Source organism: Zea mays, chromosome 1 (assembly GCF_902167145.1).
Source record: "Zea mays cultivar B73 chromosome 1, Zm-B73-REFERENCE-NAM-5.0, whole genome shotgun sequence".
Lineage (NCBI taxonomy): Eukaryota > Viridiplantae > Streptophyta > Magnoliopsida > Poales > Poaceae > Zea > Zea mays.
In genome coordinates this window covers 14559865-14578687 of record NC_050096.1, presented here as the reverse complement: position 1 = coordinate 14578687, position 18823 = coordinate 14559865, and the positions used below count along the sequence as shown (strand labels likewise).

The 18823-nt window shown below is 51.5% G+C and overlaps 1 pseudogene across 1 annotated transcript; it reads right to left on the bottom strand.

The window, feature by feature from the left end:
• Window positions 1-10502: 10502 nt before the first annotated feature.
• Window positions 10503-18038, bottom strand: LOC100280355 (LOC100382159-like pseudogene; annotated as a pseudogene). Its single transcript, NR_158747.1, has 10 exons — window positions 17476-18038; window positions 14444-14531; window positions 14088-14148; window positions 12670-12964; window positions 12333-12539; window positions 12066-12239; window positions 11420-11883; window positions 11123-11193; window positions 10897-10949; window positions 10503-10766 (listed from the first exon to the last, which is right to left on the bottom strand). The product of NR_158747.1 is annotated as a protein-like pseudogene (transcript).
• Between the last annotated feature and the right edge of the window lie 785 nt (window positions 18039-18823).

The window sequence follows — 18823 nt, the reverse complement described above, 5'->3', positions numbered from 1 at the left end:
CATCATCCGTAACCTCCCCCTGTTCCTCTCCGACACTGCTCGCGCCTGGTTGGAGCACCTGCCTCCGGGGCAGATCTCCAACTGGGACGACTTGGTCCAAGCCTTCGCTGGGAATTTCCAGGGCACGTACGTGCGCCCCGGGAATTCCTGGGACCTTCGAAGCTGCCGGCAACAGCCGGGGGAGTCGCTCCGGGACTACATCCGGTGATTCTCGAAGCAGCGCACCGAGCTGCCCAACATCACCGACTCGGATGTCATCGGCGCGTTCCTCGCCGGCACCACTTGCCGCGACCTGGTGAGCAAGCTGGGTCGCAAGACCCCCACCAGGGCGAGCGAGCTGATGGACATCACCACCAAGTTTGCCTCTGGCCAGGAGGCGGTCGAGGCTATCTTCCGAAAGGACAAGCAGCCCCAGGGCCGCCCATCGGAAGAGGCTCCCGAGGCGTCTACTCCGCGCGGCGCCAAGAAGAAAGGCAAGAAGAAGTCGCAATCGAAACGCGACGCTGCTGACACGGACCTTGTCGCCGCCGCCGAGCACAAGAACCCTCGGAAGCCCCCCGGAGGTGCAAACCTCTTCGACAAGATGCTCAAGGAGCCGTGCCCCTACCATCAGGGGCCCGTCAAGCACACCCTCGAGGAGTGCATTATGCTTCGGCGTCACTTCCACAGGGCCGGGCCACCCGCCGAGGGTAGCAGGGCCCGCGACGACGACAACAACGAGGATCACCAAGCAGGAGAGTTCCCCGAGGTCCGCGACTGCTTCATGATCTATGGAGGACATGCGGCGAATGCCTCGGCTCGGCATCGCAAGCAAGAGCGCCGGGAGGTCTGCTCGGTGAAGGTGGCGGCGCCAGTCTACCTAGACTGGTCCGACAAGCCCATCACCTTCGACCAGGCCGACCACCCCGACCATGTGCCGAGCCCGGGGAAATACCCGCTCGTCGTCGACCCCGTTGTCGGCAATGTCAGGCTCACCAAGGTCCTGATGGATGGGGGCAGCTGCCTCAATATCATCTACGCCGAGACCCTCAAGCTCCTGCGCGTTGATCTGTCCTCCGTCCGAGCAGGCGCAGCGCCTTTCCACGGGATCATCCCTGGGAAACGCGTCCAGCCCCTCGGGCGACTCGACCTCCCCGTCTGCTTCGGGACGCCCTCCAACTTCCGAAGGGAGACCCTGACGTTCGAGGTGGTCGGGTTCCGAGGAACCTACCACGCCGTACTAGGGAGGCCATGTTACGCGAAGTTCATGGCCGTCCCCAACTACACCTACCTGAAGCTCAAGATGTCGGGCCCCAACGGGGTCATCACCGTCGGCCCCACGTACAAACACGCGTTCGAATGCGACGTGGAGTGCGTGGAGTACGCCGAGGCCCTCGCCGAGTCCGAGGCCCTCATCGCCGACCTGGAGAACCTCTCCAAGGAGGTGCCAGACGTGAAGCGCCATGCCGGCAACTTCGAGCCAGCAGAGACGGTTAAGGCCGTCCCTCTTGACCCCAGTGGCGACACCACCAAGCAGGTCCGGATCGGTTCCGGGCTCGACCCCAAATAGGAAGCAGTGCTCGTCGACTTTCTCCGCGCAAACGCCGACGTCTTTGCGTGGAGTCCCTCGGACATGCCCGGCATACCGAGGGATGTCGCCGAGCACTCGCTGGATATTCGGGCCGGAGCCCGACCCGTCAGGCAGTCTCTGCGTCGATTCGACGAGGAGAAGCGCAGAGTGATTGGCGAAGAGATCCACAAGCTAATGGCAGCAGGGTTCATCAAAGAGGTATTCCATCCCGAATGGCTCGCCAACCCTGTGCTTGTGAGGAAGAAAGGGGGGAAATGGCGGATGTGTGTAGACTACACTGGTCTCAACAAAGCATGTCCGAAGGTTCCCTACCCTCTGCCCCGCATCGATCAAATCGTGGATTCCACCGCTGGGTGCGAAACCCTGTCCTTCCTCGATGCCTACTCGGGGTATCACCAGATCCGGATGAAAGAGTCCGACCAGCTCGCGACTTCTTTCATCACGCCGTTCGGCATGTACTGCTATGTCACCATGCCGTTCGGTTTGAGGAATGCGGGCGCGACGTACCAGCGGTGCATGAACCATGTGTTCGGCGAACACATCGGTCGCACAGTCGAGGCCTACGTCGATGACATCGTAGTCAAGACAAGGAAGGCTTCCGACCTCCTCTCCGACCTTGAAGTGACATTCCGATGTCTCAAGGCGAAAGGAGTCAAGCTCAACCCTGAGAAGTGTGCCTTCGGGGTGCCCCGAGGCATGCTCCTAGGGTTCATCGTCTTCGAGCGAGGCATTGAAGCCAACCCGGAGAAGATCGCGGCCATCACTAGCATGGGGCCCATCAAGGACTTAAAAGGTGTACAGAGGGTCATGGGATGCCTCGCGGCCCTGAGCCGCTTCATCTCACGCCTCGGCGAAAGAGGTCTGCCTCTGTACCGCCTCTTAAGGAAGGCCGAGTGTTTCGCTTGGACCCCTGAGGCCGAGGAAGCCCTCGGCAACCTGAAGGCGCTCCTTACGAAGGCGCCTGTCTTGGTGCCCCCGGCGGATGGAGAAGCCCTCTTGGTCTACGTCGCCGCGACCACTCAGGTGGTTAGCGCCGCGATTGTGGTCGAGAGGCAAGAGGAAGGGCATGCATTGCCCGTTCAGAGGCCGGTCTACTTCGTCAGCGAAGTGCTGTCCGAGACCAAGATCCGCTACCCACAAGTTCAAAAGCTGCTATATGCTGTGATCCTGACAAGGCGGAAGCTGCGACACTACTTCGAGCCTCATCCGGTAACTGTGGTGTCATCCTTCCCCCTGGGGGAGATCATCCAGTGCCGAGAGGCCTCGGGCAGGATCACAAAGTGGGCGGTGGAAATCATGGGCGAAACGATCTCGTTCGCCCCTCGGAAGGCCATCAAGTCCCAGGTGTTGGCGGACTTCGTGGCCGAATGGGTTGACACCCAGTTGCCGACGGCTCCGATCCAACCGGAGCTCTGGACCATGTTTTTCGACGGGTCGCTGATGAAGACAGGAGCTGGCGCGGGCCTGCTCTTCATCTCGCCCCTTGGAAAGCAACTGCGCTACGTGCTGCGCCTCCATTTCCCGGCGTCCAACAATGTGGCCGAGTACGAAGCTCTGGTCAACGGGTTGCGGATCGCCATCGAGCTAGGGGTCAGACGCCTCGACGCCCGTGGTGATTCGCAGCTCGTCATCGACCAAGTCATGAAGAACTCCCACTGCCGCGACCCGAAGATGGAGGCCTACTGTGACGAGGTTCGGCGCCTGGAAGACAAGTTCTTCGGGCTCGAGCTCAACCACATCGCTCGGCGCTACAACGAAACCGCAGACGAGCTGGCTAAAATAGCCTCGGGGCGAACGACGGTCCCCCTGGACGTCTTCTCCCGGGATCTGCATCGACCCTCTGTCAAGATCGACGACGTGCCCGAGCCCGAGGCACCCTCGGCTCAAGCCGAGGCACCCTCGGCTCAGCCCGAGGTACCCTCGGCCCCCGAGGGCGAGGCACTGGACGTCGAGGAAGAGCAGAGCGGGGCCACGCCTGATCGAGATTGGCAGGCCCCGTACGTGCAATATCTCCGTCGAGGAGAGCTACCCCCCGACCAAGTTGAGGCTCGGCGGGTAGCACGACGCGCCAAGTCGTTCGTCTTGCTGGGCGATGAAGAGGAGCTCTACCATCGCAGCCCCTCGGGCATCCTCCAGCGGTGCATCTCCATCACCGAAGGTCGGGAACTGCTGCAAGAAATACACTCGGGGGCTTGTGGCCACCACGCGGCGCCCCGAGCCCTTGTCGGGAATGCTTTCCGGCAAGGCTTCTACTGGCCAACGGCGGTGGCTGACGCCACTAGAATCGTCCGCACCTGCGAAGGGTGCCAATTCTATGCGAAGCAGACCCACCTGCCCGCTCAGGCTCTGCAGACGATACCCATCACCTGGCCCTTCGCCGTATGGGGTCTGGACCTCGTCGGTCCCTTGCAGAAGGCGCCCGGGGGCTACACGCACCTGCTGGTCGCAATCGACAAATTCTCCAAGTGGATCGAGGTCCGACCTCTGAACAGCATCAGGTCCGAGCAAGCGGTGGCGTTCTTCACCAACATCATCCATCGCTTCGGGGTCCTGAACTCCATCATCACCGACAACGGCACCCAGTTCACCGGCAAAAAATTCTTGGATTTTTGCGAGGATCACCATATCCGGGTGGACTGGGCCGCCGTGGCTCATCCCATGTCGAATGGGCAAGTAGAGCGTGCCAACGGCATGATTCTACAAGGGCTCAAGCCTCGGATCTACAACGACCTCAACAAGTTCGGCAAGCGGTGGATGAAGGAACTCCCCTCGGTGGTCTGGAGCCTAAGGACGACGCCGAGTCGCGCCACGGGCTTCACGCCGTTTTTCCTGGTCTACGGGGCTGAAGCTATCTTGCCCACTGACCTGGAATACGGCTCCCCGAGGACGAGGGCCTACACCGATCAAAGCAACCAAGCTAGCCGAGAAGAATCGCTGGACCAGCTGGAGGAGGCTCGGGACAGGGCCTTACTACACTCGGCGCGGTATCAGCAGTCCCTGCGACGCTACCACGCCCGAGGGGTCCGGTCCCGAGACCTCCAGGTGGGCGATCTGGTGCTTCGGCTGCGGCAAGACGCCCGAGGGAGGCACAAGCTCACACCCCCTTGGGAAGGGCCATTCGTCATCGCCAAAGTTCTGAAGCCCGGAACATACAAGCTGGCCAACAATCAAGGCGAGATCTACGGCAACGCCTGGAACATCAAACAGCTACGTCGCTTCTACCCTTAAGATGTCTCCAAGTTGTTCATATACCTCGCACCTGCGCAAAGTTTAGTCATCAAGGAAGGGTCGGCCTAGCCTCGGCAAAGCCCGACCCTCCCTCGGGGGCTAAAAGGGGGGAGACCCCCTCTGCGTCGAATTTTTCCTCGAAAAAGGATCTCCTTCTAGCAGGATTACTCTCGTGCTTCTTGACTACTTCGGAAAGCGGATCCTGGAAACGACGGAGTACACGTAAGCAGCCAAGGCTGACCGAGCCGAGGGACTCCTACGCCTCCGGGATACGGATACCTCACTCATCACCTTCTGCGATAAGTAACTCAAGCTCGGATAAAGCGGCTCCGTGGACCGAACAAGTCTTCACGCTCGGAAGCTCTCCTGCCGAAACAGTCCTTCAAGCTTTCTCGACTGAGTGGGGGACAGGGCCTCATGGACGGGTGAAAGTACGCGTAAGCGGCAAGGCCGACCGAGCCGAGGGATTCCCACGCCTCTGGGATACGGATACCTCACTCGTCCCTTCCGCGAGAAGCAACTCTCGCTCACACAAACATCCCTGTTACCGACAGAGTCCAGATGCTCGAAACAAGAGGAAAAAAGACGCAGCTTCGCGAGCACGGCGAGAGTGTGTTTTCTGGCCTCGGCGGCCGCAGAAGGCACACGCTACAAGACGATCCGATCCTGCAGGCTCGGGTCTTCACGCTGAAGGGAGCCGTAGCACCCTCGGCATCGACAACGTCTTCAGCAAAATCCGACCCAGCCTCGGACGGTGACGCGGTCCGAGGAATCCTCCGGGAATCCGGCCCGAGCAGGCGGCTCGGCCGGGTACCCCTGGAGCCTCGGCCAACCGGCCTCCAAGGGCGCCAGCCCGACCCAAGGCCTCGGCTGATCGACTTTGGCGTCGGCTCCGCTGACGGACAACACGGCAAGGCTCCGGCCAACCACTCGCCCCGTCGCATTAACTCCGCGGCGGGACGCGCGGCGCCTCTGGCGGGAGAAGCACGCGACGCTTCACCTTCGCCGTAATAACTGCGTCAAAAAGAGGTACGCCACGTCGTTCGATTTCGTTTCCTTTTCCTTTTTCCTCTTTCTCTATCTCTTGCAACAGGGACCGGGAAAGGGGGATACCCCGAAAAGGATCCTTTTCCGCGAAGGAACCGGGCTCCGAGCCCCCCCTACTGATCAGGGGTTCGAAGACTGGCCCTCCGAAGGGTTCAACAGTCGCCTTAGATCGCGTGGGCCCGACACCCACTACTGGTCAGGGGTTCGAAGGCCAGCCCCCCGAAGGGCTCCATGGCCGCCTCAGGCTACTCGGGCTCCGCGCCCATTACTGATCAGGGGTTCGAAGGCTGGCCCCCGAAGGGTTCACAGTCGCCTCAGACACCGAGCGAGGGATGACCAGGGGTACGTTCGATACATAACCAAGGCTCGGGCTGCGCTCCCGAGGTACCCTAGGACATTTCCGAGACCAGCGAGAACGATCTTGTAACGGAATCCCATCGGAGGGAGGCATCGAGCCCTCGGACCCCGTCGCCAGGGGACCGGGTCCGGCAAATCACCCGCAGGTACTTTTGGGCGTGCCTCTGGGCCCCTAGCCGACCCCCAACGAACGGGGCACGGACGCCCACTCGGATTACCCGCTTGCAGCTCACCGGAGACACCATGTTCGGTGCCCATCAAGGGTAACATGGCGCACTCCCCCCCTCCTCCTTGCGGAAAGGCGACGTAGGGGCGTATGTAAAAAGTCGAGTCTGTCCCTGATCGTCCTCTCGCCCTGTGCAGAGGCTCGGGGGCTGCTCTCGCAAAAACCGGCTCCGGCCAAACCGTTGACAGCGTCAACATACCAGCCCGAGAGCTTGGGCCCCGACCGTGCACCCGGGCTACGGTTAGTTCGCATGAGGGAACGACCAGACCAGCCGAAGCATTACGCAAGGTATTAAGACCTCGAAGGAGTGTAACCACTCCTCCGAGGCCTCGGGGGCTACACCCGGCGGGTGCGCTCGCGCGCACCCACCGGAACAAAATGCAACCGAGAAAGGCTGGTCCCCTTGCAAAAAAGTGCGACGAAAGCCTCCAAGCGAGTGCTAACACTCCCTTCGAGGCTCGGGGGCTACTGTCGGGGACCATAATTAGGGGTACCCTCAAGACGCCTAATTCTCAGCTGGTAACCCCCATCAGCATAAAGCTGCAAAGGCCTGATGGGTACGATTAAGTCAGGGATCAGTCCACACGAGTGACTCGATCACGCTTCACCCGAGCCTAGCCTCGGCCAAGGGCAGCCGACCTCGAGAGACTTCCGTCTCGCCCGAGGCCCCCCTTTTTACGGCGGACACATCACCGGCTCGCCCGAGGCCTTGGCTTCGCTCAGAAGCAACCCTGACTAAATCGCCACACCGACTGACCGAGTTGCAGGAGCATTTAACGCAAAGGGTGAGTCAGACAGACAGTCAGGCCTTGCCAAAGGCACCATGGCGAACTCCGCTCCGCCCGACCCCAGGGCTCGGACTCGGGCTAAGACCCGGAAGACGGCGAACTCCGCTCCGCCCGACCCCAGGGCTCGGACTAGGGCTAAGACCCGGAAGACGGCGAACTCCGCTCCGCCCGACCCCAGGGCTCGGACTCGGGCTAAGACCCGGAAGACGGCGAACTCCGCTCCGCCCGACCCCAGGGCTCGGACTCGGGCTAAGACCCGGAAGACGGCGAACTCCGCTCCGCCCGACCCCAGGGCTCGGACTCGGGCTAAGACCCGGAAGATGGCGAACTCCGCTCCGCCCGACCCCAGGGCTCGGACTCGGGCTAAGACCCGGAAGACGACGAAACTCCGCCTCGCCCGACCCCAGGGCTCGGACTCCGCCCTGGCCTCGGCCAAACGACCTCCGCCCCGCCCGACCCCAGGGCTCGGACTCGGGCTAAGACCCGGAAGACGGCGAACTCCGCTCCGCCCGACCCCAGGGCTCGGACTCGGGCTAAGACCCGGAAGACGGCGAACTCCGCTCCGCCCGACCCCAGGGCTCGGACTCGGGCTAAGACCCGGAAGACGGCGAACTCCGCTCCGCCCGACCCCAGGGCTCAGACTCGGGCTAAGACCCGGAAGACGACGAAACTCCGCCTCGCCCGACCCCAGGGCTCGGACTCCGCCCTGGCCTCGGCCAAACGACCTCCGCCTCGCCCGACCCCAGGGCTCGGACTCGGGCTAAGACCCGGAAGACGGCGAACTCCGCTCCGCCCGACCCCAGGGCTCGGACTCGGGCTAAGACCCGGAAGACGACGAAACTCCGCCTCGCCCGACCCCAGGGCTCGGACTCCGCCCTGGCCTCGGCCAAACGACCTCCGCCTCGCCCGACCCCATGGCTCGGACTCGGCCTCGGCAACAGAAGACAGACTCAACCTCGGCTTCGGAGGAGCCCCCACGTCACCCCGCCTAGGGCACAGACCCGCCACGTCAACAGGAGGCGCCATCATTATCCTACCCCGAATCGACTCGGGTCACGGAGAACAAGACCAGCGTCCCATCCGGCCAGCTCCGCCAGATGGGCAATGATGGCGCTCCACAAGCTCTGTGACGATGGCGGCCCCCAGCTCTCTTACGGAAGCAGGGCGACGTCAGCAAGGACTCGACCGCTCCAACAGCTGTCCCTCCGCCAGGCTCCGTCGCACCTCCGACAGCCACGACATCACGCCAGCAAGGTGCCAAGACCTCTCCGGCTGCCACATTGGCATGTACCTAGGGCGCTAGCTATCTCTCCGCTAGACACGTAGCACTCTGCTACACCCCCCATTGTACACCTGGATCCTCTCCTTACGACTATAAAAGGGAGGACCAGGGCCTTCTTAGAGAAGGTTGGCCGCGCGGGACCGAGGACGGGACAGGCGCTCTCTTGGGGCCGCTCGCTTCCCTCACCCGCGTGGACGCTTGTAACCCCCCTACTGCAAGCGCACCCGACCTGGGCGCGGGACGAACACGAAGGCCGCGGGACTTCCACCTCTCTCACGCTCGACTCCGGCCACCTCGCCTCTCCCCCCTTCGCGCTCGCCCACGCGCTCGACCCATCTGGGCTGGGGCACGCAGCACACTCACTCGTCGGCTTTGGGACCCCCCTGTCTCGAAACGCCGACAGATGGGCATGGGACAAGGCGGTGGACGACGGCATGACTCCTACGTACGACGACTTCATCATCGAGTATGTCCACTTCGAGGGAGCTACCCCGGGGGTGTTCGTTGGCTATGCAGAGGGCTCGAAGGCCTACTGCATCCTTGACCCAGGAACACAGCGTATACGCACGATGCGTGACGTAGTGTTCGACGAAGGGCGAGGGTGGGCATGGGACAAGGCGGTGGACGACGACATATGACTCTTACGTACGACGACTTCACCATCGAGTACGTCCACTTCGAAGGAGCTAGGGGAGTAGGCAACTCTTCTCCGAGCAGGTCTACCCTAGCCCCTAAGTCTCCACCGACTCCCCGCAGGTATCCGGCGAATATCCGAATTTAGTTTTCAGTCTAAAAAACTAGCACCAGAAGTACGCTCATATAAAGGACCATCACGACATCAGCACTAACCCTAGTCCCATCCACATGCCACTCCATAGTCCCAAGCTGCCATCGCTTTGCGACAAACCTGCACTCCGCCACCGCCCCAGCTACGCTCCTATGGCGGACTGACGGGCCATCGCCGCTCGTAGGCTCTAGACTCCGTCGCCCGCTGGTTCGCCCCTGTCCGGTCGGTCTCTCCAATGCTCCTGCTCCTACCTCTACCGACCACCCGGCCGCCACCGCTCCGGCGCTCCGCTCGGACTGCCCCTGCCCCGGCTAGGGATGGCAATTTAATCCATGGATTTGGATATCCATCGGATATTCGACCCGACGGATAAGGATATGGATATGTTTTTTGACCCACGGGTTAGACCCGTATCCGATCCGAGATAAAGTGGGCATGGATTTGGATATTAAATCTCACCCGCGGGTAATCCGTTGGATATCCGAAATTAACCATTAGTCCATTATTGCCAGGATGAACATGATTCTACTATCATTGACTAAAAAATTCAAACACAGCTACTATAGTGCTACCTCAAGTGCTCAACACTACACTCGGATCGGATCAATATTGATTGACATGTATTTGTTTTCATGTTGAGACATGTAGACATGTATTTTTGTCATGTTGAGAATGTTGCTTGTTGAAGGACATGTATATTTGTTTAAATTTTTATTAAATTTTAAGTTGTGTATGATGTTGAATTGGGAGGAAATTTGATTAATTATGTTATTCAACTAGGTACATGCCCGTGCGTTGCCACGGAATTTAAAAATTAATATAAAATATAGATATAGAGCTTACTTGATGTTTGATTGTAGTGAATAAACGTAGCCACGTGATAGAATGTTTTATAACTACTTGTGTCAATAGAGGAAACTTTTTTTATTGATTCATTGGTGTTTTATAATTAATTGTATCCTTTGCAGTGGCTAAGCTACTTAAGAGTCCATGACGGCTTCACCACATTATTTCAATCTATTTAGACAACAGTGAACGTGATAGCTAACTATGTTTGTTCAGTGCTTTTGATACAATTATAAAACATACAGTGAGTTGTAAGAAGTAGGCTTTGTGCTCTATAATGGAATAATGGACATACCTTAAAAATTCACCTAAATGTCATTGAAGGTAGTCCCCTCCTATGTTATTGAAACAATTGCAGTTCAGGGAAAACTAAAATAATCTATGAAATCCATAATAATATAAAATAAATCATCATTCTCTCACTAATACAACATGTGTGGCCTGATTCACTGCAAAAAAACATGTAAAACAACAATGTTCTTAAATTCTGCAATCAAGGCGATAGTCTCCGAACTGCCCGAATTCTGGCTCCATATCACTTGCCCAGCAACTGGTGTCCACACTGATTCACGCCTTTCAGTCTAAAATTCAGTTCAGTGATGTCGTCGCTGAAAGGAACCAGCGCTTTGTTTTGCCTAGAAGCGAGATAAAATACCTCCATCAAACTGTATAAATATTAGATAGAACAGAGGAGAGCCTTATGCGCTAATTTTCTTATAATGGTGTGTTGTGATACCTACAGAGAAGTCACTATGATAGTTTTACCTGTCAATTTCTATGTCCATATCCACTGCCATTTCTTGAGTTGTCCCAACGTGCTACACAGGTTGGAAAGTGCATCATCCTTCTTTGCTCTCTCGGCCCAAAGAAAGAAGGAAAGAAACTGATGGTTAACTGTGATGAAGAACTATTAGAAAAAATGTAGAGGCGATAGTATTTGGTTCGATATGTCACACACTTCATAGTTAATTCTAAAGCTAGAAATACCTGCCTGGGCTCGAGGTCTTGCTGCTAGTGACAATGATCCTCCATTCTGCTGAGCAAAGTTGTTCACACCTGCAGCTATCGAAAGAATGCTTTATATACCTCAACTGTGTGTAGAAGACTGGTATAGTCTAATATACAAAAATACAAGTTTGCTGGCAAGTCCTCCATATAGCCCCAAAACACCTTTACTAATCATCAAGCACTGAATTAATATAGAAAAAATATAGTTCTCAAAAGGTAACAATACATGGAAATTGGAAAGAAATTTTAGTACGTGAAAATTGCTCTCATTGAGCATTACCTTTAGCAACAAGGGTGCGCTTCAGTGTATGGTAGACTGAACTTTGTCCACAATTGTTAGACTGACTGCTGTCCTAGCTAACGCTCCTGCCATAGTTGGTTGGAGCTCAGTAAGCCATAGACATACATCATCCCTACAAGCACCATGAACAGTCTACAAGCACCATCAAGTTCTGATACTGCCGATAGCATCAGTTGTGACTGCATCCTTGTTCATCTCCTGCATAGTGAAACCGCGTTATCATGATTGGCAGCTCATGGATCATAGGAAATCAAACATGTAAGGAGGCCATGAAAGGAAAATTATGAAAAACTAAAAAATAGATGATCACTTAGCTCATTGAGAAGTTGAAACGATTTCGTTTCAGCTGCAACTCTTCTTTCGTCTTCAACATCTCCTATGTCCTCAAAGTCATCATGATCTATGCCAAGATTATCTGTCAGCCATCTAGACCCGTTTCCAATCTGCAGTCATTTTATTTCATATAAATTTGTTGTTTGGGGTGAGCTGTAATAGAAAGATCCAACTGTATTTGTATCTAATTTTGTTCCTTAGCAAGCTACATCCTAACAAACAGCTACATAACAATTACAATAGGAAAAGGAACATGTAGTGATGCATAAAAATGAGTAAATTAGGCACGTACAGAGTTCTTCAGCTGCGCGCCTGACCCAAAGCTTAGATCACCAACTGGAATTGGTAGGACTTTTGGGTCAACAATTGGGTCAGATATAGAGTCTGTTGGTATCTCACTTGATGATTCACGAAGGATGGCATTAAACATGGCAACATTCAAACGGGCTACACACTGCTCCATCACCTAATAATGAAGAACTCGCAAAGTTCAGAAATATATTTGTAGTAACAAAAAGAACTGCTTATTCTTTGAAACTAAGGATGTTAAAAAAAATACCAGTTTTGCTAATATTGGTAAACAGCCACACTCATGTCCGCCAGCACTGAGGGGGCACATTCTGTTGAATGCGTCGTGAAACGCAGCCTTCCACAGGTTAACAGAAAAGGTGCCCTACTGCTGATCACCCAAAGTAGGACATAGCACTCTACCAGCCTTTGGAGTTGATGATCCTTCTACTCGTTTTTGCATGTGAGGAGTTAGTGCCTGGAAGAGAAACATCCTTAAGAAAACTGACAACATGAAGAATCAGAACATATTCAGACAACAAGTAGCCATAAGACGGTAAGACAGATCTAGTGCCGGAGACAGACATTTACCTAAGACAGACATTTACCTGCCACCATATTGTCTCAACAATGCGAGAAAATATCCAAGACTCAATCTTCTCTAATGTAGCCAAAAGTGTACTTGTTTCCTGCCAATCATCTGGCATCTGCCTTGCAGCAAACTTGGCTTGCATGCCATTGTAGCTGTTTCTCCACAGCATTGTCATAGATTTCCCATCAAGTTTTTTGGCACCACCATTCATGCTCAGATTCATCATGGATGGAGTAAATTGATGTGAGATGCCAAAAGTTTGTACAATTATCTCCCTGAGGACAACTGTGTTGGAGAGCCAGAATGTCAGCCTATAACAATAGTGGTTTGTTAGTTCAAGGTTTTTTTTGAGTAATGTTATGCAGGAGCTAAAAAATTCAGATTAAACGCAGCTAAGTTATACCTCGAAGCATCATTGCTACTGGACTTTACAACAAGAACAAGACCAGAAGCAATGTTTTTTGCTACCCAGGACAGTAGAACCATGTGGAGAAACAACTACCAGGTCCGCAGAAGTTACCCAGGACAGCCAAAAGTGCTCATAATACAAGCTAAGTAGCCCTAATACAAGAATGTCGTGCCCCTTCAACATACTGACCAATGGTAACACCAACCTGATCCATTCAAAGATACGAGAAATCTTCACCAGTGACAAGCTTAGCTAATGAGTGGTAAACCTTCTAGATTGCCAGCTTCAACTTTCATGGTTTGACAAATTTATCTTAGAACAAACAGTAGATGTGTTGGTTTTTAGAAAAAAAACTAAAATAGATGTGCTCAAAACTTATTGTCTTGGTTGCCCTCTCTGGGAATCTGCTGATGAAGCAGACTTGATGTTCCCCTGGTCAAGTGGGCAAGCAATGGTGGCCAATAAAAATGCTAGTCTACTTAAAAAAATGACATATGTTGATTCGTCTGATTCCAGGATACATTTCACAGACAGACAAAAGAATGTGTTCTGCACAATGTATAGGACCGATTTTACTAATTCTATATAATTAAGTCTGTTGCAGTTACAACCATAAAGTTATGTTTTGGCTTCTGATTGAGCACATGAAAATTCCACAAAAAACATAATATCAATGCAGAAAAGGATTGTAACTTGTAAGGATCAAGTAATGCAACAGGAAAAGCATAGTGGTCTGCTCAAATATGGCTTAATTAATCTAAGACAATACAAGCAGCAAAGCTGCAAGAAGAACATGAGTGATGTGGGGAAGTTGATTTATCTTTATTGAAAATAGAACAGATAAGTTTCAGTAGTTTCCTAAACTGATCTGTGTGTACATTCATCATTTAATAGTAGGATGCTAAGCTCATCGGTGAAGCTTTGCCTAATCTAGTCATTGTGGATTCAATAGAAAACATATAGGTGGGGAGGAAAGGACCTTTAGAACAGAGGCGTGGAGGTTGAGCTCTTGGAGGATGGCCTACCTGAGGGCAGCGATGGTGGCCATGTCGTCATCATCGTCAGCAGTCCTTGGCCATTTCGTATCTGATTGATCCCACCACAGGAGGAAAGGAAGAATCAAATTAGATCTACAACTGCAAAAATAACATGAACAAACTTATATTTTATATAGTGCATGACCAAGGTGTTATATATGGCATATTGGCATAATAAAGTTTAGACGAAGTGCTTCACCATAAATAAGCCTCTACTACAATGGCATTATGTGGTTTTCAGGTCATCATGCAACATGAACATGAACATCAGCGATTTGTTGTCAACTATAGCGCATATTGAAACAAAGCTATGTTGGTAATCTTGCATTTAATCCAATAATTACCTCGTTCTTGTGGAAAATGTCACATTCATCTATGAAGTACTTTTGGGTCTCCTGTCCTGACGCAAGCATACACATCATAGTGGCAGTGCTATTCATAGTCATGAAAAAGCAAGAAATTGGGAGTAATGAGACTACATACTTTTTTTGCAAAGAATAGAAATAGGTTTCTTGAAAGAACATGCATTGCTTTACTGCTCATGAGCTGCAAGGAGCAGTATTTTCCAAAAAAATGCAGCCTATTCTTGTTTATATGCTTGCAACAGTAAAGAACTGGCTCTGCTGATCTCTAGCAAGACAAGAAATCATCATTCAAAATTTATGAGGACATGCATTTCTTTACCGCCCATGAGCTGCAAGCAAAAGCAGTATGTTCCCAAAAAAAACTTGCAGCCTATTCCTGCCTATGTGCTTCTAGCAGTAAGGATTTGTCTCTGCTGACCTTCAGCAAGATAAGAAATCACAAGATTTATGAGGACCAGAGTTTATACCATATGATTCCAGATAGGAAATAATCGCTCCAGATTTTTACTATGTGCCTTTCATTGTTTGGAATAGTATAACTCAGTTCCTATTTTTCCTATCTCCATAGGAGGCTTGCTTCTCGCTGTCTGCCAATCTACTGTTTTCTTTGGTGGCAAAAATCTAAAGATGGTATGCCTCTAACTTTCTTACCTATAAGCTACCACCATCTGCTTCACACAATAATAAATTAGCCAAGACATTCTTTATCTGAGGATGTGTTCAAACACAAAGTTAATATACTGTACCAGGTAGATAATACAACACTTCCTAAAATTCTATACGTGGCTCACTCTAGCTCCCCCTTTCCTACCCTTGTTTGACTCTAGACCAGCAGGCCCTCCAGAGTTTGTGCTGCATGTTTGTGTATGGCACTGATCATTTTGTGCCCGACAATTCATCAAAAGACCATCTCAATCTGGTTACCAATTTTTCCTTTGCATATTCCCTTGTGATTAGAAAAAGCATAAGGAGGTGTAGCTCATTAAGAAAGGACAAAAAAATGTTCAACTTATTACAGTTAGGCAATTTTCCCTTGTATGTACATTTCCTTATTTGTTGTGTATGACGTACAGTCGACCATGTTTGCTTGGAAACAAATATTAACGCCTTATCAGATACCAAATGTAACAGATATTAATCAAATGCATATACACTCACAAATATCTCAGATCATGGAAAGTCGCTTAAATTGTGTAATAATATGAAGAAGCACAAATGGCCCCTTGATGTCTGTTGTTCATGTGATTCCCTTTTACTACATGTGGTTAGGTAGGCACAGACGAGTACAGAGCTTTGTCATTAACTCCAGCTTATTGCGTTGTCAAATATTGATTTATCACCACTAAATTGATTTATCACTGAAGTCAACTATTGATTTATCACTGAAGTCAAATAACTTTTGGAGCAAAGTGGATAGCTGATGTGCAAGATTTCAACTAACTAAATTACCAATGAGGCTATTAGTTCCAGAAACTGGCCGAGTTTCTCTGTTGTATTCTTCTGTTTCACTTACTACATCCAAAAACGACATTGAAATGCCTTCAGTATTCTAATGAGGTATTCTTTATAAAATTACTATTTACAAGATTTTGGATGAGAGAAGTAGCAGGTTTGTTAGGAGGTTAGAGAATTACAGAAAGAATTTCTTGACCCTAACACACAGTTATTTGGTACAATGCAGTCAAAGTGATTTTACATACTATGTTCATACAATGCAGTCTTCAACACTGAATTATATAGGTCTGCACGAAGGGATGAAAGTTGAAGCCTCTGCAGTCTGCACATGAGGGGCAGAGCTTAGTATGGCCAAATCTCTACTTATGTTGATGACTTGCTAATTGCTAGGTGACATCTATACCTACAGTTCGCACTCTACAGTTCGCACTCTACAGTTTGGATTCAGTTTGCTAATTTCTACAGTTTGGAATTTTGCATGTATTTCTAGATCCTCAACAGTTTGCTAATGCCGACAAAGGCAGCTCTAAAGGTGAATATTGCTAAAACTTATACATGTTATTCACATTCTACTATTTTTACAATCTCTGAATACTTATCAATTAGCCAGTTGGAAGTAACTCATCAGGCTGCAAACAGCCTCCTAGGAACAGTACAACTGAAAAACTGAAACTGGTGTTCTCACATGTGTTGGCCCAATGCTAATCAGGACAGGATAGTTGTATGGAAACAGGGCATTATGTTCGCTAACTTCTTTTTTTCCTTACTACTTCCAAGTTTTGGCTAAGAAAATGGGTCTGCCTGGAGGAAAGAATGGTCTGTTAATTAGCAAATCATAAATATCTTGGTGGTGACAATTCTTCGGCTACTTATAATTTCAGTTAGAACTTGCAAGAATGTCTGTTTCTGAAAAATTCTAGCAGATCGGTTCTTAATATTGACGAGTTATTTCTAAGGGATGGTATTTCTAACCATGGCCACTCGGTAACCTTGAGGGGAAATGCTTAGTATGGCCAAACCTCTACTTATGTTGATGACTTGCTAATTGCTAGGTGACATCTATACCTACAGTTCGCACTCTACAGTTTGGATTCAGTTTGCTAATTTCTACAGTTTGGAATTTTGCATGTATTTCTACAGTTTGCTGATTTCTACAGTTTGCTAATTTCTGCAGAGCGGGGGAGGGATTTGGTCAGAAAACAATAAAAATAAAATGAAAAGCTGGCCGATCGAGACTACAATTGCTTCACCTCATAGCAGGTTCGCTCTTCTATTTATTTAGTTTGCCTTGAGAGTACACCTCTCTGCAGCTTGAGATCTGAACTGAGACCACAGGTACTGAAGACCACAGGTGAGTACACCTCTGGACTGAAGCGGGCTTAGATTTTTCTACCTGCAATTCCGTTGCTTCAGTTCCGTCTGAACTGAGTACACCTCTCAGCAGGTTCGACAGTACAAAATAGTATGCTACTGCCATTCAAAGCACTCATAATCCGATTTCAAAGCACTCATACCAGCGCGGGAGGAGAGGGAGCGAGGAAGGAGAGATGACGTACTTTTGGTGGAGCCGATGAATGTTGAATTCGTCCCAATCTGGCCGGTACCGAAAATCCGAGGTGCACTTGAGGAAAGCACTGGCACTGCACCTCCGTGTCTTCTCTAGGGACGGCTAAGGCTCTTGGTGAGGTGGGGGCGGCGAGCGAGGGGCACGATGGTGATGAGCACGGGATCTGAGAGGTGAGTGCCGTCGGTGGAATGGAGGAAGATCAGTTTTGTCGATGGAAGGTGAGTGTCGTCGGTGGAAGGGGATCGTGGCGGCAATGGAGTTGATTGCGGGGCACCTGCAGCAACGACGCCATGGATGGAAGGGTTCCTGGGAAGGGGCATCGCGGTAGCAATGGAGGGAGCGCGGATCGTGTGGGCAATGGAGGTAGCGTGGATCGCGGGGGGAATTGCAGCAACGGCGCCATGGATGGAAGGCTTTCCTCGGATGACAGGAGTACGGAGGACGCGCTGGCGATTGATGGAAGCCGCGGCGCCATGGATGGAAGCAGCCGCGGCGCTGCCGCGGATGCGGGCGGTTGCCTGCAGGGCGGCTGCGGGTTGCGGCGCGGATGCGGGCGGCAGAACGTTCTGTGTGGACGCCTACACTGCTAACATAATTAGTAGTAGAGATTGCTGAAAATGGTTCTTTATCATATCCGATGGATATCCGAAACCCGATAGACATGGATATGGATACGAATTTCTACCCGCGGATATAGTCACGGGCGAATATTATTTATGACCGTGGATATGTCTACGGGCGGATATTTCCAATATCCGATCCGAATCCGACCCATTGCCATCCCTAGCCCCGGCTGCCCCCTTCCCCACAGGTCCGCAGCGCGCCACTACACCAGCAGTCCAGCACAACACAGCTGCACGCCGCACGCACGTAGGACGCATTGACGCGCCCCAGCGGCCCAGCCCACCAGTATCCAGTCGACTTTGTAAGTTCTTCTCTGTTCCTCTTTTTTTACCAGTGAACTAGAATACTAGATTGCTAAATGTTGTATTGTAAATCAGTAATTGTAGATTGACATCGAAACTAGAGAATGAAATGGGCAAAAACATTGAGATTATTTTATTGTTCGGCTCCTACACCTTTAATACGGACTAATTCATGAACACCAAGCCAACCTTCACTAGGAGAACCAGTAATAGAACCAGAAACATTATTAGGTGTTGAGGAGGGACAGACACCATTAGAGACAGAAACTAGCAATGCAAATGAATCGGTGGGTTTAAGAGATAGCAATAATGTTGATCAAGTTATCGCTGATCTCGGTCTTTGCATTCTTAGTTATATTGTTATATTGTACCTCTCACTTTATGCAAATGTTTAACTTGTAATGTGTAGGT